This window comes from Sceloporus occidentalis, unplaced genomic scaffold (genome assembly GCF_023333645.1).
Source record: "Sceloporus occidentalis isolate IW3139 unplaced genomic scaffold, rSceOcc1.0.p SCAF_2, whole genome shotgun sequence".
Lineage (NCBI taxonomy): Eukaryota > Metazoa > Chordata > Lepidosauria > Squamata > Phrynosomatidae > Sceloporus > Sceloporus occidentalis.
In genome coordinates, this window is record NW_028316982.1 from 244,893,974 (window position 1) to 244,917,342 (window position 23,369).

General features: G+C 40.3%; 1 protein-coding gene across 2 annotated transcripts in view; it reads left to right on the plus strand.

The window, feature by feature from the left end:
• LOC149319911 (ligand of Numb protein X 2-like) overlaps nt 1–23,369 on the plus strand; it is a 120,838-nt gene that overhangs the window by 50,944 nt on the left and 46,525 nt on the right. Inside the window, exon 1 of one of the 2 annotated variants that reach the window (XM_089512577.1) lies at nt 7,295–7,544. The exons of the other annotated variant lie outside the window; for it this stretch is intronic. The gene's annotated coding sequence lies outside the window, so the exon portion shown is untranslated. Of the gene's footprint in view, nt 1–7,294; nt 7,545–23,369 lie in introns of those variants that run through there. 2 annotated transcript variants of the gene reach the window in all.

Genomic DNA, 23,369 nt, shown 5'->3' on the forward strand with positions numbered 1-23,369 from the left:
GTCAGGTAGATACACTCAATGTGATCTGTTTTCCGGATAGGTTTCCTGGTCAATGTGAAGATGTTTTTATGGACCACGGCTACTCCTCTCCCTCGACCATTTTCCCTTACCTGCTTCTTAATGGCATACCCAGCTGGGACGATCTTAGCCCAGGTCACACTGCTATCCTCCCCCAGACAGGTTTCTGTAAAACAAGCCAGTGTATGGCCTTGGGAGCCCCCTGCCACACATAGTTTCCCCCCTAAAACAAGGTGTGAGGGTAGCATGTGCTTTATTTATAAGATCAACACACTGGGAAGCCTTCTGGAAGTGCTAATCCAATTCTAAATAAGATGCAAACTGCCTACATAGATTGTCTTATAGGCAAATTAAGGCTCTACCACCTGCTGGCGAATTGCTGTAGTGAGATGATGATGGTAATAATAATAAATAATAAAAATAAAAAAATTATTTCTATACCGCCCTTCTATTCAATCAGGGCAGTGTACAACATCATAAAAACATCAAAACAATGCATCAATTACATTTACATTAAAATTACAACATATTAAAACAATCGAACCAGCTTGCCGCTGCTGGCCTGGGGTGGGGGGGGAAGAGCTAATTGGGGCTTGTGTCGGGGAATGCTGATTTAAACAAAAAAGTTTTAAGCCCCTTTTTAAACTGGGCCAGGGAGGTGGCCGAGCGGAGCTCGATGGGCAGAGAATTCCAGAGGGTCGGGGCCAAGATGGTAAAAGCTCTCCAGGACGTGGAGACTAGTCTGGCCCCTGGGACCCTCAGTAGCTGCTGCCCAGATGTTCTGAGAGCGCGGGGCGGATTGTATGGGGAGAGGCGGTCCTCAAGGTATCCTGGGCCCAAGCCATTTAGGGCTTTATAGGTAATAACCAGCACCTTGTATTGCGCCCGGAAGCGAATCGGCAGCCAGTGCAAATCCTTAAGCACTGGTGTTATGTGGCTGGCTCTGGGTATGCCAGTAACCAGCCTAGCTGCCATATTCTGCACTAATTGTAGCTTCCGGGTATGGTACAAGGGCTGTCCCATGTAGAGCGCATTGCAGAAGTCCAAACGAGAGGTTACCAGAGCATGTACTACTGTTTCAAGGTGCCCCCAGTCCAGGTAGGGACGCAGCTGGCGAATCAGCCGAAGCTGATAACAGGTGCTCCTGACTGTCGCATCCACCTGAGCTGTAAGGTGGAGGGACGAATCAAAGAGCACCCCCAGACTACGTACCGAGTCCTTCACGGGAAGTGTGATCCCGTTCAGGACAGGTGGAACCACAGCCATCCCTGGGCCGGGGGAACCTATCACGAGCACCTCCGTTTTCTCTGGATTCAGACTGAGTCGGTTTTCCCTCATCCAGCCCATTACCGACTCCTGACAGGCCACTAGAGGAGATGCATTGGGAGCTGCCTTTTTAAAAAAGTAGATGCCTCTTGCCTGTTCCTATTATACACATTTATCTGGCAGTAGAGTCCATTGAACTGAATGTGACTTGAATGTCTGCTTAGGAATGTGGGATTGCCCAGTTGTTTGCTCTGAGGGGAAAAAACTATCCTACTGTGCTACAACTGAAGTATCTAAAGTAACTGGTATCAGCCTGCATTTCTGACAGAGGAGGACAGGTGGGAGTAAAAGATCCATAGGCTCTGATTTACAAGGCAGCAGCAGATGTCTTTGCTTAGAATTTTATTGCAGCAGTGAGCCATGGGCACCCAGTTGATATCAGTGTCCTGAAGGCCTATGTGACATGTCACTAGTTTTCAGCAGAAATTGAAAAACCTCCTGCTTAAATTTTATGTTTGACCATGAGTCAGGTACAAATGGGAAACATTTTTACATCCTAAAGTTACTGGAAGAGAAGGGCAGCTTATAAACTTGAGTTGATTCTTCTGTTGTTATGCTCAGCCCCAATTTGGTTTTGTGTTTTATCAGTGAGTCAGCAGGTTGCTTTAACAAGGTTGGAAATAATTTGGTTTGCAATTGTGTCTTATGTCCTGCTTTGTGCATGGGAAGTTTTGTTGTTGGTGTGTTTCTTCAAGGCTTTCCCAACTTATGATGACCCCTGACATGGAGTATGAGATTTGCTGTTGTCTTTTTCTAAGGCTGAGAGAACTTGACATGCCCAAGGCACCCCATGGCTTTCCATGGCTGAGCAGGGATTTGAACCATAGTGTTCCAGTCCAACACTCAAACCACTATATATGCTGGCTCTTACAAGAAGCTTAAAGTTATTAAAGGTGCAGGGTGTGAATGTTTGAGAGCTCCATGACTGGAGGAAATATCAGTTGACAGTCTTTCCACCCTCTCCCTGTTTTAAATCAGTAAGATGTGTAAAAGGAGGAATGGAAAAACATGTTTTTTATGTCTTCTATCTTGGAGCAAAAATAATTTGGAAAACTAGAGCAGTCTCACTGAATGAATGGGATTTGTCCAACATTTCACATAAGAAAATTGGGAAATATGTGCAATATGGCAGAAGTTATTAATGAGGAGGAACACACAAGCTATGAGGTGCTGCAATGGTTTGCTTTTGTCAGAGACTACTGGGAAGAGCAAAATTCTATCCCGTTCTTTCCTTTCCTCTCTGCTGAGTAATGGAGAACAAACTACTTTTGGATGTTGAAATCAGTTTGCAGCAGTCAAGTAAGCTGAGCACAAAGGGGCTAATCAGGGGGAGGAGGGGAAAACTGGGACCTTTTAAAAGCAGCTCGAAAAGTGTGATGACAGAGGAATAATTGGGACCGTTCCTGCCAAATAACATTTGGAGAATATGTTAATTCAACATTTATTTCGTGATCCATGGATCCAGTGGCTCTACTATGGTTGAGACTAACAAATCCAATTGTTAGTCTAAACTTTTGACTCCCAGCTGAAATAAAGAAATTGGAATGTCCTGACATGGTGGCTAGATTCTTCTAAGAGGAAAGAAAACAGGAAAGTAAACAGGAAGGTATCAATCACAAGGAAAGGAAGGAAATTTTCAGGGATGCATGGGAAGCAAGTTGTTATTTTTAATTGAAACCCAACATATTTTGAACTGTTGTGCTTGAAGAGATATGCTCTTAAACAGTATATACACTAGTGTGCAGACAGTGGGTTGGAATAATAGAATCCTAGAGTTGGAAGAGACCATATGGACTATCCAGTCTAACCCCCTGCCATGCCAGAAGACACAATGAAAGCACCCCCAACAGATGGCCATCCAGCCTCTGTTTAAAAACCTCCAAAGAAGACGACTACTACACTCCGAGGCAACTTGTTCCACTTTCTAACAACTCTTACCATCAGGAGCTTCTTCCTAATGTTTAGGTGAAATCTCTTTTTCTGTAGTTTGAATCTATTGCTCCATGTCCCAGTCTCTGCTGCAGCAGAAAACAAACTTTCTCCAGCTTTAATATGGCACCCTTTCAAATATTTAAACATGGCTATCATGTCACCTCTTAACCTTCTCTTCTCCAGGCTAAACATTCCCAGCTCCCTAAGTAACTCTTCATAGGGCATGACTTCCAGAACCTTCACCATTTTGGTTGCCCTCCTCTGGGCATGCTCCAGCTTTTCCACATCTCCTTTGAATTGTGGTGCCCAGAACTGAACAGTATTCCAGGTAAAATCTGACCAAACCAGAATAGAGTGGTACTATTACTTTCCTTGTTCCTTCCTACTGATGCAGCCTAGGATTACATTGTCTTTCTTAGTTGCCAGTGTACACTGCTAACTCATGTTCCGTCTGTGGTATACACTTTTAAATCTCTTTCTCATTTAGTGCCGTCAAGCCATCCTATATCTGTACCTTTCATTTTCTCTCTATCTAAGTGTAGAACCTTACATTTCTCCGTGTTGAAATTTGTTTTGTGAGTTTTGCCCGAGCTCTCCAATCTGTTAAGGTCATTTTGAATTCTGATAGTGTTTTCTGGTGTGTTGGCTTCGCCTTCTAATTTGGTGTCATCAGCAAATTTGATAATGTTATGTTGGAGTACCACTCTGGAAAAACACGTGGACAAAATGTTTTATGTATAGTTTTTTTAAAAAAATTATATCTTTTTGGCAAATAGAAGGCTTCCTCCATTAATTAATTGATTAATTAATTTCCTATCCTTTTCTCAACAGAGGACCCAAGGTGGCTTGCAACAAACTGAAACAAAGTACAGCTAAAAAAAACCCTATTCATACAAAAGTGAAAAAAACAGTTGTACAGTTCAGTTTTCAAAAAAAAATTAAGCTAAACTTTACATTAAAAGGGATAAAAGCACACAATGTAGCATACCCCATTAAAAGGACCTTCTGCCACATGAATTAAGAGCCAAAGGCCTGCCAAAATAAAAAGGCCTTTGCCTATTGTTTGTAGACATGAGTCCAGTTTCCTACTATGCTATCTTTTTCTTCTGAAGAAAATCTGCCTTTCTCTGTGTTTTTTTTTTAGGGGAACAGGGATGATGAGTAAAGCCCTGGTGGCACAGTGGTTAAATGCCTGTACTGCAGCCACTCACAAACCACAAGGTTATGGGTTCAATACCAGCCAGGGGCTCAGGGTCGACAGCCTGGCATCTTTCTGAGGTCGCTAAACTGAGTACCCAGCTTATTGTGAGCAGTTAGCTTACACATTGTAAAGTGCTTAGGGAATGCTTACGTGCACTGATAAGTGGCATAGAAATGTACTTGCTATTGCTAAAGATATATACATTGAAAAAGTACAGCAAATCTCATGAAGCCTAAGCCTCTGAGCCCCATATTCCCAAACCTTTTATATCAAAGATAGAAGAGTGTGGGTCAAAGACTGCATCTGACCCACTATGGTCCCTTGAGCCCTCCATCACTGAAAACAAAAATGCCTCCAAAACAAATAATTGTACCACCAGTGCTCCATTTTAATTTGGGGAGGGCATTATGAGGCCGAAAATAGTATCCCCTCCTCAACTCAGAAGTGATTACTCAGTTGTTTCTCAGTGGCTGACTCTGTTCTGGAACTCCCTTCATACAGAGGCCAGAATAGCATCTGGCTTGCTTGCTTATCTTCCATGAAAAAGTAGAGGATTCTGAGAACTGAACGTTTTAAAGAAAGGCCATTTAAGAGGCTGCTGTATTGTTTTAATTGTGTTATTATTTTAATTGTGTTATAATAATAATAATAATAATAATAATAATAAGAAGAAGAAGAAGAAGAAGAAGAAGATTTAGTTATATGCCACCCAATCACTGGGAATCCAGGCTGCTTACAAGGCAATAACAATAAAATTAACAAAGCAAAACACATAACAATTAACAGAGCAAAGCAGGTAAAAAGAAATTATATAATAATAGCAAATGCAACTCTAATGGAATGCAATACAATAATACAATACAATACAACTCTAATACAATATAACACAATACACGTAATTCCCTCTCCCCCTTTTGAAATATACAACAAAAACTCCAGATATAACAATGACAAAAACTAAACTAAATCATTAAAACGATTAGCTGAATAATCAAAACAATCAACCTCCAACTAAATCCTCCATTGCCTTTTGAGGCTCTGGGATGATGGTGGGTGGAGTGAGGCAATCTTCTCCACCTGAATCCTCCATTGCCTTTTGATAATTTAATTCTATTTTAATGGCAGTCTTTTGCATGCTTTGTAGAAGATGTGTGCCTTCACGTTATTTCCTACTATCTTATGGTTTTCTTGACAAGATTTCTTCGGAGGAGGTTTGCCACTGCCACCTTCTGAGGCTGAGAGCATGTGACTTGTCCAAGATCATCCAGCGAATTGCATGACCAAGCAGGGGATTGAACCCTGGTTTCCAGAGTCATAGCCCAACACTCAAACCACTTAACTGCATTCAACTCATAACTAGCCTTGAGTCCCAGTTTTGTGAAAAAGGTGAGGCATAAATATTATGAATATGTCCTCTTTTAGTTTTTTAAAAAATGGGAATTTGCAGCTCACATGGGTCCAAGGGGTTAGAAAGTGGAGCAGGCGATGTCCCTGTTTTGCTCCATAGCTTTTCATCCCAGCATGGTATAGTGGTGCCATTTTGGTTACGCAGAGAACAGCATGTATAGAATGAATTTGATGGCTGAATGTGGTATTAATTAGATAATACTCTCTGTGCCAAACAAATCATGCAATCATGCACTGTACATGTTTCTTGGGCTTTGAAAAATATATAAGCTACACATTGATTACATGCATTGCATAATTACCCTTTTAAAGAATTCTTTTAAAAATGTCCAAGGCTATGTTCCTTCTCCAGTCAAGAGGTAGATAGCCTCCCCAGGGCTTGCAAGTAATTTGTTTGAGTCAACATGTTTGCAGGGATGGTAGCTAGAGCCAGAAGTGGAAGGGGTGGTCTCTTCCTACTGAATCAGAATATTGGAAGCCTAAATAAAACTCTGTCCTCTTCTGCAGCTGCTGCTTCTGCTCCTACTCCTCCTGGCACAGTAAAAGTGGCTTTCCTATTAACATGGTGATTGGCAGTGAGATACTAGTTGACTCTGTAGATCCACTTTTTGGATGTCTATTAAACCAAGGGAAAGTGGAGATACAGTTTCAGTGTGGCTGATATAAAGCTTCACCTGCCTGCTCTGCTCCCACTGTCAAGACCAGGAAAGTGATCCTGTGGCTGATCAGGAACCTTTGGAACAGGGAATTGGAAGCCATTCCAAGGCTTCTGAAAGACACAAAATACCTGATGCCAAGGGAGCAGGGTGATGCTATTGGGTCTCATTTTCAGCATAGGACTAATCCATTTGTGGGAGCATTCCAGTGACAAAGTCTTGCCTTAACATTTCCCCAGACCAGAATTTGGGAAACTTGTTTCTTTTGATTACAACTCCCAGAATCTGTGGCTTGAGATTCTGAGAGTTGTAGTCTAAGAAACAACTTCTTGAAACTCTGGGTCAGAGCCCTTAGCCTTATTCAGGCCTCCAAAAACTGGGTAGATTAAATATGTGAGGGGTTAATGTATTAGCCTTGCCATTTCTGTTTCTCTTCTCACATGGAGGGTAATGGTCTGAAGAGGGGAGCCTGTCTGTGCAGTTTAGAAACTGGAAAGCCATATCATGTATAACTGTCTCTGTTGTGTGTAATAAACATTGTGCTCCAAGCAAGCCCTAAAAATTTCAAATTACAGAATGGAGCTGTCTTGATGTACCCAAAGAAACATTAGTATGCCTAATCAAAGCCGGGAGGCTGTCTTAAAAGTCTGATTTTCTTTAATATGCCCTCCAGGGGGAAGCAGTTTGAATTCTCACAGCTCTGCATCCATTTAACTATGACAGGCGGTGCTATAACATGTACTGAACTGTGGGTGTCAAGGCTGAGTTTGCATTTATATACTATTATGCCTGAGAACCCATTTGCTGTGTTTAAAGCGTAGGCTACAATAGGCTGCTGTGGGCAGAGAGGGGGGTGGCTTGTGCTCTTTTAATTTTTCCAGTGGTGTATTTTTGCTTATATCGACATGTTGGCAGCCTCCCCTCTTGAAGTTCAGTGTTATCACGTGATCTCTTTCACTGAGAAGAACAATGCCACTCGTCCTATGCCTTTATACATTGTGCAGGTATGTTATGCTTCTGCCTAAACTGCAGGGACAAAGTGTGAGAGTATAGAGATGTGGGGAAAGGGGGAGAGGGCTTAAGGAGTCTTTTATATTTGCAGCTTTTCTAATAGCTGTTTGGTGCTGTTCTCCTACCTTTCCTGTTGAGGATTTTCAATGAATCCTAGTTTCCTTTTTAGTTCCATCATCTGTCTTACTGTATATTTGTCATGCACATTTGTATTGAAAAATTGCATTAGAACTCAAAGAACAGCAATTCTATCTAAAAGCAAGAATGCTTGGGGTTCTTTTGCATGCATTGTCCTCTCAAAGTCCTGTCATTTTGGAATAAGGAGGTAGTTCCATTTAAAAACATACGGGTCAGCAGAAATCTGGTAGACTAAACTGAACAGTATTTCTGTTTCCTCCTTTGTGGAGGAATGTGTGTGCATTTGTTTAAAAGCTGCTTCTTGCATTCATTTGGTTTGAAGTGTCATGAAGAACAGGCCATTCTAGACATTACTTTGGAATATTTTTGCTGGAACACGGAACTTCTTTGGTTAAAAGGTTTGTTTCAAAGAGCCCTGAATTCCTGCTATCAAGATGCCGCTGTAAAGACTCTTCCTTGGTTTTGAATGGAGTCACTGAAGGAAATTCTAATGCTCTGGCAATTGGGATGCATGGAGGGTAGGGAAGTGAAAGATGAGTAGCATGAGGGGGGGGGGGGGAAGGCATATAAATAATTTGGCAGCATGAGCAAACAGCAATCCATACTTTGCAGTGTGTCCCAAAATGTGACATCAACTGCATTTGTTAACCTTCCTTTCATTATTTATGTAGCATGTACTTAGCAAGAGAAACAAGGCAAAGTACTGGGCCTTTTTAGTTATGAGAGCTCTGTCTAGTCTCCTAGGATACATACCCTGTAATTGTTTTACAGTTATCTATTTACAGTTCTTCACTGTTAACACACAGAACATCTCTGTAAAAAGTCTTCACTGAAGCCTTCCACTTGTTTATCTTTGATAGTGTTTAGTATCTTGCTCTGTTTGGAATGCTTTTATTTAAAATAATGTGCCTTCAGATTTGAAAGAGAAAATATTTGGCAGCAAGATCGTTGCTACCATTTCGTGTAACTGGCTCATGTATCTCTCTACTAGTTTTTTGTTTTTTGTTGCTGATGTTGTTGTTGTCTTTCTCTGCCTTTTTGGAAAATAGGCCATTCTAGACATCTTTATCCTATGGTGTTTAAAAAGGAATGTTTTTCATGACATTTTGCCTGCTTTGCTTGTTCTGCCTCCCCTGCTCATAAGACAGGAGAGGTCCTGGAGAATGAGATTCTTAAAGTTTGTCCCTTGGGAATCTTCAGAGCTTGGGACAGCTTCCAGAGTCCTCCAGCTCATATGCCCAGTGGTCATGCGGGCTAAAGTATTTTGGGAACTATAGTCCAAAAGAGTAACTTTCTTTGTGCATTTTGTGCCTTCAAGTCATTCCTGACTTATGGCAACCCTATAATTGGTATTTATCAGCAAGATTTGTTCAGAGGAGGTTTGCCATTGCCATCTCCTGAGACTGTGATTTGCCCAAGGTCACCCACTGGATTTCATGGCTGCGGAGGGAATTGAACCCTGGTCTCCAGAGACCTAGTCCAAGCTCTGGAAATCTTATTTATCTACACTTCTACTTGCTGAGATTTCACTGACATTTTTCATACACATTGAAATATGTCTTCACAAATGTAGTGGTGAAAAATTACTCCAAGGACCAGACCAAAACATTTTGCTCTCTGAAGCAAAGGACAACATGGTGCCTTCCTTCATTTGATGATCAGAAACTGACTGGATTGGCAGTTGATCACTGGCATCTGGGTAATGTCCCTTTCACTTCTTAGGGCAGTAGGCTAGTTTTGGAGATGTGAAAAGGAAAAGACCAAGAGGAAAGGCCTGGAAAATGGAGAACACATCTGCTCACTCCCAAGATCTGACACTTGAAGTAGCTGTCTACTCTTCCTTAAGACAGTCCAAGTATTCTTTTAAGGTGAGCAAGGCTTCATTCTTCCTTAAAATGGATTGCAGCTTTTCAGAATTCTAGGTATCAGTATTTAAAATGAAAATATAAATCTCTGTGCATACAAAGCTCATACTGGTAGAACTTCAATATCACATCATTATGTAATGCTTTTGGGGGGCAGTGGGATTTCCCCTCTGTTTGCTCAAGTGAGTCCAAGGCTGGGGTTCTTCCTCCATCCACACCTACAGTCTAAGCTGGAACTAGCTCAGTGAAAGCAGCATGACACACCTCTTAGTCATTGATATTACAGTTTCTTGTCACCACAGGCACAGCAATGTGATAGGATTAGACTGTAGGTGAGAGACAGCTGAACAGATCATCATCACCATCCCACCTTTTTTTTTGAGTTTGGGACTCAAAGTGACATACAAAATTATGGTGTAGTGGTTTGAGCGTTGAACTAGGACTCTCTGGAGGCCAGGGTTCAAACCCTGACTTGGCCATTGAAACCCACTGAGTGACCTTGGGCAAATCACACTTTCTCAGCCGCAGAGAATGGCAATGGCAATCTCCCTCTGAAGAAACTTGCCAAGAAAACTCCAGGATAAATCGGAAATGACCTGGAGGCACACAGCAACAACAAACAGTTAATAAATTACAGCATACAAAAGTTTAATAAGTAATTAAAACTTTTAAAAAATTAAAACCAGTTGAAAATATATGTCACCGAAAAGAGAAGGGAGGAAATACAAAATCCAGTCTATTATACAAGGTCTATTCCACCTAAGCAATATCAGTCCTCAAAGTCCTGCTGAAATGAAAAGGTCTTCATCTGCTCACAGAAAGTTAACAAGGAGGATGCTTCTCTCTGGGAAGGGAGTTCCAGAATTTGGAAGTAGGGCACAGAAAAGGGCCTCTCCCATGTTCCCATCAAATGTACCTGTGAATGTGATGGGACAGAGAGAAGGGCTTTCCCAGAAAATCTCAGGACATGGATGTGTTTGGAAGTATACCATCCTTCAGATAACCTGAACCTGAGCTTGTGCCAATCCAGGGCTTCATTTGCCTCTATTTAGCCAATCCATAACACATACGCATAAGAAAGTAGATTATGGTTTCAGAAGTACAAACCATTTAAGAAAAAAAAAATCTAAGTAGCATGGAGAAGGCCCACCGAGCATCTCATTGAGAATAGAGTGCTGACTACAAATGAAAGACAATGGACATTATCACATTACACTGTTATAGTGCTATTATTCCACTTTAATTGCTGTGACTGCCTCCTATGGAATTCTGAGATTTTTAGTTTAGTGAAGCCTAAGAGCTTTCTGGCTGAGAATTCCAAAAGCCCCAGGTTAAACTGCAAATCCCAGGATTCCATAGGAGGCTGCCATAGGAGTTAAAATGGAATAGTAGTGTTATTACGGTGTAGTGCTCTACTGTCGGCTCTCCATACCCACGGATTCAACCATCCATGGCTTGAAAATATTCCAAAAAATAAAAAAAAATCCCCAATGCAAACCTTGGTTTTGCTATTTAATGTAAGGGACATCATTTTACTATATCATTGTATTTAATGAGACTTGAGATTCCAAAAATTTTGATGTCCACAGGGGATCTTGGAACCAAATGCCAGTGGATATCAAAGGCACACTGAATAATGCAAAACTAAATCTAGACTCTTACTTGCTCATTGCTCCCTTATTTCATGTCATCCCTTCCATCTTGGGAGAATGGTCTTTAACAAGGTACTTATGCATGTATGTGTTGACATCTTTACACTAAACGTTGGAAAGTGGCCACTCAGTGTAGATTCCAACAGAGGCATGCTGGCATGCTTTCTTTTTAAAAAGGTGGCAATTAATTGTGTGGCTCTAATACAAAGAAATAATAATAATAATAAAAACCAAGTATTTGAACTTTTGATCTGCGGCATCAAAATGTTATGGAAAGATATCCCACGTTGAGATTTTCTCATTTTCAAGTACTTTCTGTCTCTATGAAGACATTTTTGATTTTTTGTACATTCTTATAAAAAACGGAGTGAAATTAAATTGATGCATAGAGGTTGGTTGAATTCAGAAAATAAGTACCATGTTCTGCATTCCATATACATATTAAAGAGGAAGAGCCTTCCTGGAAAAAGAAGTGGTAGTACTAATGTAAACAATAATTTGGTTGGATACACAAGAATTTGAATCCTGACTTTTAAGAAGTAAGCATTCAAATAGCCTGACACTGGGTAGATTAATTGCCAATCATTGGTTTCTCTCACATTCACATTTAAGAAGCAACAAGACATGAATTACTTAATGGCTCAAATATGAAGCAATTTGCATTCTTTGTAATTTTTTAAAATATCAGTGGTGCACTAAATTGAAATTCTCCCTCGCCTCTAACAGGGGTCCTCCAAAAATAGGATAAGCTGCCATTTAGATGTATTTGTTTGTACATTTTGACGTGTGTATGCAAGTAAGTATGTATGTATGTATATCCAGATTTGGAATTATTCTGAACAGTTATGTTTGTTTGAATAATGGTTAGGTTGTCCTTCCCCCATCTTGCTTTGAGAGCTCTAGACTTTTCTTGAACATATAACTTCTGGGAATCTCTCTAAGGTCTGCATCACTGGTGGCTGATTGGCACAGGAGAGGTGTGGTGTAGTGATTTGAGTGTTGGGTTAGGACTTTGAGAGACCAGGGTTTGGATCCATGCTCACCCATGGAAACTCACAGATGAACATATGCAAGTCACATTTTCTAAGCCTAAGAGGAAGGCAATAGCAAACCTGGATAAATCTTGCCAAGGAGATCCTGTGATAGAGTCACCATAAATCAGAATCAACTGAAAGTACTTAATAACAAAAACTTTCCATTTGCTTCAGAGTAAGAGAGGTATGCAGAAAAATGAAGTGGTAGAATGGGTTTTAACAGTTCACTGTTGAATAGAATAGAATGATAATTTTGAGTATGCCCTTCAAGTGAAAACAAATGGTATGGCAAGGAAAGGTTCTAACCCAGTCTGCCTCTGCTAGATCTTTGCTTGCAAGGAAGGTTTTGAAACTAATAGGAAGAAGATGACCTTAGAAAGTCAGAGGGCAATGCCTTCCATCTTATGTTGGAATGCTATGGCTACTTGGGTACAGATAGCCTGCCTTCAGTGATCCAGGCCATTGATTGTGCAGTTTGTTTTACGTGGGCTTCTACTGAAAACACTTTGGAGACGCTCTTTGGTACAGAATATGGCTGTAAGAAACCAGGTATTACAGACAAGTCATGCCAGTAATAAATAAACAAGAGGCATTTTCTACTAGTTTGAATTGGTATACCGGTAATTTTCCCCCTTCAGTTATTGTTGGACTGAAGTTCCCAAATGTTCTGGACAATAGAACAATTGAATGGAAGGCTGGGTGCTGCAATTCAGCAACATCTGGAGAGCCACATAGTTGCTGCCACTGTTTTAGGGTATTATTTCAAGTTTGCTTCTAATATGATTGTTTTGTTGTGATTCTCATGTTTTTAGAGATTAGATAAATTACTATGGAAGGGAATGCTAGAGGCTTTCCTTTTTCTACTAAAGCAGTTTCAAAAACAGCATATCCTTTGTTTAATGTAATGAAGAAGAAAAAACATTTAACATCTGGTGTCATGATGTCATGCAAGATTAAAAAGTAAATGTAGAATATGAATCAGCATCTGTTAGGGGAAAATCACTCTGTTGCATTTTCAGTGTTAAGAATTTCCACGTAGTTTTACTTGACCTCTCATCTCCTAGACTTTAGCCTGGAAGTGCATTATGTCCAGGAGAGTTCCAGTAAATTACAAGTGATTTTGCTGTTGGCCAAATGTAGAGTTCTCTTGTATGTGATTTAACAGCTGTGTAAAAGAATATTTGAAGCTATTTATTATCAAGCAAGCAACTGGCCCCTCTGTCTCAGTACTCTCTACATCAGAGATAGGAAATACTGGTCAAAAATAGGTTCTTCACCAATATTTTATAAATGTTGCTGATTATTCCTTTCATATTGTCATTTTCTTCCATTTCTCTTAGAACACTATAATAGAACACTATTATATCAGAGGAAGTTTGGGGATATTCTTCCACCATAGAGTAATGCTGCTATTGCCACAGAGTTTTGGCAGAAGTAACCGTGTGAGGGAACCGTGATGGCAACTGAATTCAGTATCAACAGTGTGGCTCTTGGAGGGTTGGCATGGGTCTAGTGTAGGCCCCTGTTCCTCCAGTATGATGTCTGCTTATCACCTACACTGAATTCTAATGACTCTATAGGACTGGACAGGAGTCTTTCCTAACTGTATCTGGAAAGTCAAGGGGTTGAATCTGGGACCTTCTGCATTCAAAGTATGAGCTCTACCAGAGTTTGGATTTTTGAGTTGTTTTGTGTTGTTGATTTTTGGGAGAGAGACTATATCCATCCTTGCATCATCCACTGGGCATATGCTGACTGGGAGATTGGGGGGGGGGGGGGGTTGCAGTCCAAAAAAGGAACTTTTCAAACTCTGAGCTCTTCCAGGGAATCACAGCTTGTTACGCTGGCACCTTTCAAAAGGAAATGGAGCCATCCATCCCATTATGGGAGAATCCCATTGTGGGAGAAAGGCAGGATATAAATTCTTAAAATTAATTAATTAATTAATTAATTAATCCTTCCCACAGTGAGACATGCTTTACTTTCGCTCTGTTAACCTTTTTAAAAAACATTTTTTGTTTTATTTGCAAAGAGCTTATGAATAAGATGGAAAATACTGTAGTCTGAAATAATGAAATAGCATATTAAGTGTGGGAAACACATTACATATATTAGAAAATAGATATGAGAAGATTGAGAGGAGGCCCTTGTTTGATCTGACAAATGCTTTCTTAGAAACCTTTAATGCATTTCATGGATATAGAATTATGCAGATTGAAGTAAAGACATGTATCATGCCTAGATATTGACTTGACAAATGCAGCATTATCTTAATTTGTACATTCCTTTTCTCCCCCAGATAGAGAGATGAGTTTACATAATCATCTAATGGCCATTTGCCTTTGAGACGCCTATCTGCAGGCTATGTTTAAGATCCTGTCTCTAATATTGATAGTGCAGTTGCATAAAGGCTTGCTAATCTTTCCAAACATGGTTTCTGTTTAAAACAACATTGAGGAATATCACATGTTTTTTGTTCATGTATTCCTTTTGCATCAGTGGACCTGTTTGAGTTTAAGATAATGCATTTGTTTTCAGCCAATACAATCCCAACAGCACAAGCATTAACACTAATACCATTCTATTGCTTTTTTTTTACTTTGCATAACTACACTACTGAATTTGTAATTTTGGGGAGGTTTTCTTTCTCCTATGAGTTTTTAATCCAATAAGATACCTCTTTCTAAAAAATGCATTAACTTCCCTAACTCCACCCTATTTCTATTTCTGCACCCTATTTTATTTATTCCTTGTATTGAATAAGTTGCTGTCATAATTTGTTCCTCCCTTCATAGGCAAAATCCAATTGATAGTTCAGTTGGAGCAGGACCACTGAAAACTGCGGAATAGTAAGCTAAGATTTATGTAAATCACATCACTTCAGTGGGTCTACTCTAATTGGAACTAGTCATAGAATCATAGAGTTGAAAGAGACCACAAGGGCCATCCAGTACAACCCCCTGCAATGCAGGAACTCACAATCAAGCACCCTCCGACAGATAGCCATCCAGCTTCTGTTTAAAGACCTCCAAAGAAGGAGACCCCACCACAATCTGAGGGAGTGTGTTCCACTCCTGAACAGCTCTTACTGTCAGGAAATTGCTCCTAATGTTGAGGTGGAATCTCTTCTTCTTTAGTTTGCATCCATTGCTCCATGTCCTGTTCTCTGGAGCAGCAGAAACCGAGTTTGCTCCATCCTCAGTCTGACATCCCTTCAAATACTTAAACAGGGCTATCATGTCACCTGTTAACCTTCTGCTCTCCAGGCTAAACATACCAATCTCCTTAAGTTTCTTCTCATAAGGCATGGTTTCCAGGCCCTTTGCGATTTTGTTCACCCTCCTCTGGACACGTTCCAGTGTGGTGCCCAGTTTGTAATTGGATTTGGATTGGGTAGTAATTGGATTTAGGCAATGATATGAATAACAGTGAGAGCCAGCATGGCTTAATGGTTTGGGAATTGGACTACAACCTGTAGACCAGGACATGATTCCCCTCTTGGCCCTGGAAACTGACTGGGTGATGCTCAGCCCCAGAAAACCCTGTGATATGTTTGCCTTAGGGTCATCATAAGTTAAAAAGGACTTGAAGACACACAACAACAATGACAACAACAATGAATTACAGCATACCTTCAGAATTTTGGGACAAGATTATTTACTTCCATCAGTTATTTAACCGTTGTTTTCTGGGCAATTTACAAAGGGCTGATGAGACTTGCAGTCTAGTGATAACTGGAAATTCCACATTTCCCCATTCCTGCTGTAAGAGTGAATAAGACAGAACAGTAAAGGCACGGTGACCACATGCCCTCCTTTTCTAGGACATGTCCTACATTTCAACCTTGTGTCCATGAGGAGTTTCAAAATGTCCTCCAGTTTGAGCATGTCTAAGAAGCATGAATTTACATTTATATTCTTGTTTTTAACTTTTACTTGGTAATGTCCTCCTTTTTTTCTTGAGTGTGCTACATTGTGCAGTGCTTTGTCCTCATTTGCTGTTAAGACACCCTGAGTGAAGGTGAAGAAGACGGGTGACGGTCAAGTTGAAAGGGAGACAGTCAAAAGGGTGACAGTCAAGTGCACAGCCATAGAAGCAAAAGGACACAACAGACTTGAAAACACTGGATGTCCAGCAAGGTGGCTGTCTCCACCCTTTCTCCCCATGTGGCCTATAACTCTATTTATTCTGCCTCTGTCATTTTCCCAGTGTGGTCAGATCAAAATGTTCTATGAGATGGCTCTTGCTCATTAGCTGCCCAGTGGACCATGCTGCTGACATGGACTGTGAGTTGTATTTGCAGATTCCATGCATCATATCCAACAATCCTTAGCACAGTGGAGGGTTTCAGATTTGCATAACTAACAGCCTGTAGTTTCCAGCCAGGAGGTTGAAATGCATTGTGACTGTGCTTTCTATCCTGAGCAGTCCTTTATCCTGCAGTAAAAAAGCAACAGGCAAAACAAATGTCTGGTTTGGATCACATAAATTATTTATTTTTATCTTGTTCAGCTTAATTCATCTTACTTTTACTTTGTGGTCAAGCATTTTTTTAAAAAATTGTGTAGAGGAATTTGTTTCTGAACTGAAGATGAAATTCAATCTTAGTTTCAGATTGAGTTTACCCATTGGAATGACTAGGGTTTGTTAATAAACATTAGTGTAAATCCCATTGACTTTACTGGGTCTATTCTAGATAGGGATTAGGAGTAATCCCCTTTTTTGACTTTGTAGAATACTTCTCATGTAAGAGTTTGAGTTTCTTTTGATGTAAACATTCTGGGACCAGCTTTCCTAATGTAGTATTTTCCAAACATGTTAGAGTGCAACTCCTATTTTTCTTAGTCAGCAAGATGAAATGGTCATGCTGGCTTGAGGATGATAGGAATTGCAGTCTAACACATCTAGAGCAGATCAGGTTAGAGAGATCAGGTTCTACAGCACTTCTTGGGCATAATTTCCATGGAAGCTTGTATGTAGTTATTTCAATAACTGAACATCAATATTAATTTGTCTCTGAGCTGGATTTAGGCCAAAATACCAGCATCTTGCTTTCAAGACACTCCTGGGAAATGTATGTGAGTGACCAATTCATATACTGTACAACTTTTTCACATGAATCACATCTATAGGATTAGCTGCCAAAACATTCTAGTAAAGATGAACCAAACACTACTGAAACCAGACCAGCATCAGCTACCATGGCCATTTTGCTATTTGCTTCATTTGGGAAATAAACTATTGGGAATAATGGAAATTGGGTCTTTTAGAAAATTAGCCACTTTCTTGTGCTACATATGTGCCATAGAGGCAGAATGTATTGGAACCTTTGTATTCTAGCCTCAAAGTAAGTAAATCTTGTATGATATACAGATATAGGATCCCCAAAGTTACATTACTGTAGAAACACACATCCCATTCTGTTACATCTTCAAGGCTGTGTCCACACTGTAGAAATAATCCATGTTGACACCATTTTACCTGCCATACTCAGTGCTATGATATTCTGGGAATTAGTTTTGTGAGACATTTAGCCTTCTCTGTCAGAAAGCCCTGGCACCACAACAAACTACATGTGTATAAGAAAGAAAAATGAATTTCATGTTTAGCCTTGGGTCCCATCTCCAAGATATCTCATTATGCATATGTAAATATTCCAAAATCTGAAAAATTCCAAAAGCTAAAACACATCTGGTGGTCCCAAGCATTTTGGATAAGAGAGACAGACTGTCGCCACACATTGATGTGGCTTATGTCATGGAATCATATGATCCATCTCATACTCTGCCTGCGATGGTGCTTATGCTCTAATTTGATTATTTGGGGCTCACTTATTTTAAAATGGTCATAGGGCTTCCTCCTTCAATAGAAGGAGCTGGTTTAGGTAATTTCCCAACTCCTCCTCCAAAATCCTTTGAGAAATGTAATGGTTCTCTGAGGACAGCACAGGTTCAAAGGGCATGCATTGCACACTGTGGCTTCTGGTTTTCAGGTTGAGTGAAATGATTTGGGTGAGTGTCTGATATGGCAGGGTAAAAATGTATATAAGTGATACTGTTGAGTGAATATATGAGTGAATTAAACCAATTGTTTTGTAAAGGTCTTTTATTCTGACAGTTTGGTATTAACAGTACAAAAGGATTGATGCTGTCATTTCAATAATGATTAACAAACCTTTCTCTGTTCATTCTGATCTTTGGAAGTGCATGCACTTATATAAAAGCAAAAGGCTTGACTGACCACATTAGACTTTGTAATCCCAAAGAGCACCCAGTGTCCTTTGAGTAGTCAGAATTTCATCCAAGCAAGTTCCAGTGCAAGCAAATTTTTCACCATCCTGCCTCTTCAGACTCACTTGGTCAGAGAAAAGGAATCAGTTTGGCTAATTATTCCTTGCCTCTTAATTATATGACTGCGAGGAGAAAATTCTGCTCATCCAAGTATTCTGGTAAAATGTGGGTGGTGACATTTTCTTAATGAGTAAGAAATCTTACCTAGCTGAGCTGGAGTTGCTTGAGTCTACAGAAGAACTTATTTTATGTTGTGGCTTTTAAAAAGCAATACATTCATTTGGATTGGTGAGCATGTGTAAAATAAGGTATGTCCTTTTATTTTCCTTTCTGTTGTAAAATGAGTGACCAGCAGGCAGTGTTATGAATAAACAGTACATTTTTACTTCCATGTTCTGTATATGATACACTGTTTCATATGCTTTCCCTAGTGATAAAGGTTATATATTTTCATTTCCTTTTCTCTGTGTTTTGCTGCATTGACATTTATTTCTTTTTAATAAGCCTATGAAACAGAAACCTAGATATTTATTTGCTATATTATTTGGATACTTAATTGCTTATTTGCAATTACTTATTGACTTATTTATAATGTTTACTCTCACACCTCCTCCCACGGACCACCCTCAAACATTGTGACATACTAGAAGTGGTGTGACTTCCTTACCTGTCACCATTTTTAGCCCTTTTTAATTCACAGCAAAGGGATGAAAGGGGAAGGCAAATTACTGTATCTTTAAGATGCACTTTCCCCACCCCTGCTTTACTTATTACACTTATATAGTGCATTTATTCCATTGTGGAACTCATGGGCCAACCTAGAGTCCCTAGGTCTCTGATCAATTCTAGGTCTGTTTAGCTTCAGTGACTGTACTGTTTGCTTTTAGGAATCTCATGTTGGAAAAAGGCAGTATATAAATAAAATAAAATAAAATAAAAGATTTTGCTAAAATTCAGAACTTCAGAATAGGTATATGTAGCTGTGGTCTTTTTTAGAATCATAGAATCAGAGACCACAAGGGCCCTCCAGTCCAACCCCATTCTACCATGCAGGAACTCTCAATCAAAGCATCCCTGACAGATGACCATCCAGCCTCTGCTTAAAGACCTCCAAGGAGGGAGACTCCACTACACTCTGAGGGAGTGTGTTCCACTGTCTAACAGCCCTTACTCTCCGGAAGTCCCTCCTAATGTTGAGGTGGAATCTCTTTTCTTGGACCTTGCATCTATTGTTCTGAGTCTTGTTCTCTGGAGCAGCAGAAAACAAGCTTGCTCCCTCCTCAATATATCATCCCTTCTAATATTTAAACTGGGCTATTATATCACCTCTTAACCTTCTCTTCTCCAGGCTAAACATACCCAGCTTCCTAAGGTGTTCCTCATAGGGCATGGTTTCCAGACCCTTCACCATTTTGTTCACCCTCCTTTGGACACACTTCAGTTTCTCCACATCCTTTTTGAATTGTGTCCAGAACTGGACACAGTTTCCAGGTGGGGCCTGACCAAAGCAGAATAGAGTGATACTACAACTCAGAAATTTTAATTTGGGTTATTTTAACATCATAGAGAAGTAAAGAGTATTTTTCTATCCTGATTAAAGTCCACAATTCAACTATATTTTTTGCTCATTATGACTTTGGTACTGGAATTAGTTTCTGTAAACAGCATTAGGTTCCCACTTAAACATAAGCAGTTTTTTCAGTTTTGTCTCCTCCCCCCCCCCCCCCCTCAGCACTGATTACCTTTCTTTATGTTGGGTACAATTTTAGGTATCATATTACCAGTGTGATTAATTTTCTGTATTATGAAAGTATATAACAATTACTTTGCTTCAAATTCCAGTGTGTTTAACACCTTTGATATGCCTGCTTGTTTCATCAGTGTTAATTTTGGCAACTGAATTGAGAAAGCAAGCATAAGGTTGGAGTACTGTTAGTCAAATTGAACTTTTTCTGTTTCGCACCCTTCCTACACACACACATACACACTGCACAAGTCAAGTACCTTTCATGTCTGGTATTTTCAAAGTGAGAAATCCTGGACTGAGCTCTTTCGTCAGCATCAGATTAAGTTTTCCTTTTTTATTTGTTACACAACATTTAAAGGTGAATGAAAGGAAAGGCCTGACTGGTATGGAGTGGAAATTTTTCTGTTTCTGTATTTTTTTTTTTAAAAAAATAAATGAATTGTCTCATAAAAAATTTTTAAAAATGGATAAATACAGTAACAGTTAAACCAGGTATTTCCCAAGTTATGCTTAATGTTTTCCTCCCCCCTAAGTGAGCATCCCAGGAAAGCATGCTTGCATGTATAATATAAAGGTGGAACTCTCTGGGGCCAACTATAGTTAGTAGTGCTTCTACTTGTGTTTTTAACCTTTTGAATAAGAAGTGGTATATGGTATTAAGTCATGTTTTGATTTGTTTATACCTATCCCAATGAAATAATTTCTCAGTAAAACTTTGGATTCATTTGACTAGCTAATTTAAATGCCACCAAGAAAATGTTCTTTTGACTCCCCTTCTCAAATATTTCAATGCAGTTACTTTAGGATATTGGAGAATGACTTTTTGAGATATTGATACAGTGGGTAATATTAACATGACATATATATATATATATATATATATATTAAAAACAACAACAACAACACACTTTTTTTAAAATCAGCCATTCTGGCTGGGAAGAGATCCAACATGGTATAGCGGTTTTGAGTGTTGGACTAGAACTCTGAGAGACCATGGTTCAAATCCCTGTTCAGTTATTGAAATCCACTGGACAACCTTATGCATGTCACAGACTCTCAGCTTCAAAGGAAGGCAATGGCAAACTTCCTCTGAATAAATATTTTCGAGAAAAACCTATGGAAGAGTTGCCATAAGTCAGAGTGGACTTGAAGGCATATTGCAAAAACAAAAAGCAAAAGCATGCTTGCTAGTGGATATTAGGAATTGCAGTCTAGCACATCTAGAGTGTGCCCAGCTGGAAAAGGCTGTTCTAATGCATCACAATAAAAAGTTATGTGGCTATGTCCAAAATATCAATTTTGGTAATGTGTGCAGAGCCCAATGTTAATTATGAATATTCAGAACCCAAACTTCCCAGTTGGAAATACAGTCATCCCTTGAGATTTACAGCTTTGACACTCATGGTTTCGATTATTCGCAAGGTCAAGGCTGCTGCGCACACACTCCTTCTTCCTCCTGGGCTTTTCCCCTAAGGAAAGAAAAAACCTAGGAGGGAGAAGCCAGGAAGAGTGTACACACTAATCTCATCTCTTTCCAGAATGGAAAGCTGCCTCTTTTCCAGTACAAGGAGCTGCCTGGGGAAAGTCTTGCCTTGGGAAGGGGTTTGGGGAAAGTGAACGCACCCTCCTTCCTGCAGTTCCAAGGCTTCAGAGAGCTCCCCGGAGCTCCCTGAAGCCTTGGAAGGGAAAGAGGGAGCCAGGAACGCGTGCTCCCCTGCCCTTCCAGCGCCTCAGAGAGCTTACTAGAGCTGTTTGAGGCTTTGGAAGGGAGATGGCACACATGCGCGCACTGCTCTCACCCTCTCCCACTTTATTCACGGATTTTGACTTTTGTGGGGGGTCTTGTGCCCCTTAGCCCCATGAATGTCAAGAGTTCACTGTACCTCACCCCTATACAAGACAAGCTGAAACCCTTCCAAATTTGAGACAAGACATGTTTTAAAGTTTGCCCTTGGCTGTTACTGAATCCAGCCAACCCCGCCTCCTATTTCCATTGTTCCCTTCTTTTTTCCTAATGTGACGATGGTGGGATTGTCTACTATATACCTGAGGGCTATAGGACTGCATTTCCCATGTCTCCTTAAATATGAAGCCGCTGGGAGAAATCATCCATGGATATGGGGCTGGGTGTTATCAGTATGCTGATGACACCCAAATATATTTCTCCATGTCCTGGTCATCAGCGACAACAACAGATGGCATCCCTCTCCTCAACAGTGTCTTCATGCAGTAATGGATTGGATGAGGGAAAACAAGCTCAAGCTGAATCCAGGCAAAATGTAGGTACTTACAATAGGGGCCCCCAAACCAGGTATTGGGCTGCAACCTCCAGTCCTGAGGGGCTCACACTCTCCTTGAAGGACTTTGTTCGCAGTCTGGGGTTGCTTCTTGACTCCTCGCTTCATATGAGGAATCAGGTGAATGCAACGGTCAAGAGTGCCTGTTATCAGCTTCGGTTGATACGGCAGCTGCGCCCTTTCCTGGAACAAGGTGACCTCGAAACTGTAGTACATACGCTGGTAACCTTAAGATTTAATTTTTTGCAATGCGCTCTACATGGGGCTACTCTTGTGCCTAGTCTGGAAACGCCAGTTGGTACAGAATATGGCAGCCAGGTTGGTCATAGGAACAGCAGGGAGTGACCATATAACACCAATATTGAAGTTGCTGGCTGCTTATTAGTTTTCGGGCACAGTACAAGGTGTTGGTTATCACCTTTAAAGCCCTACATGGCTTGGGCCCAACCTATCTAAGAGATGGCCTGCTTTCATACAATCCGCCCCGTACACTCAGGTCCTCTGGGAGGAATTTACTGCAGCCGTTAAAGACCAGGTTGATGGCGACCTCCCAGAGGACATTTTCTGCACCCGCTCCCAATTTATGGAATGGCCTGCCGGACAAGATCCGTCAAATTACCAATCTAGAGAGCTTCAAAGAAGCCATTAAGATGGATCTCTTCTGGCAGGCCTTCCCGGAATAAAATACTCGACCACGAATAAGACTTCCCATCTATTGAACTCTGCCCATGGTTATTATTTGGATTATTTGGATTTTAGCATGTTAGTTTTAATTTTATACTGTTTAATCTTGTT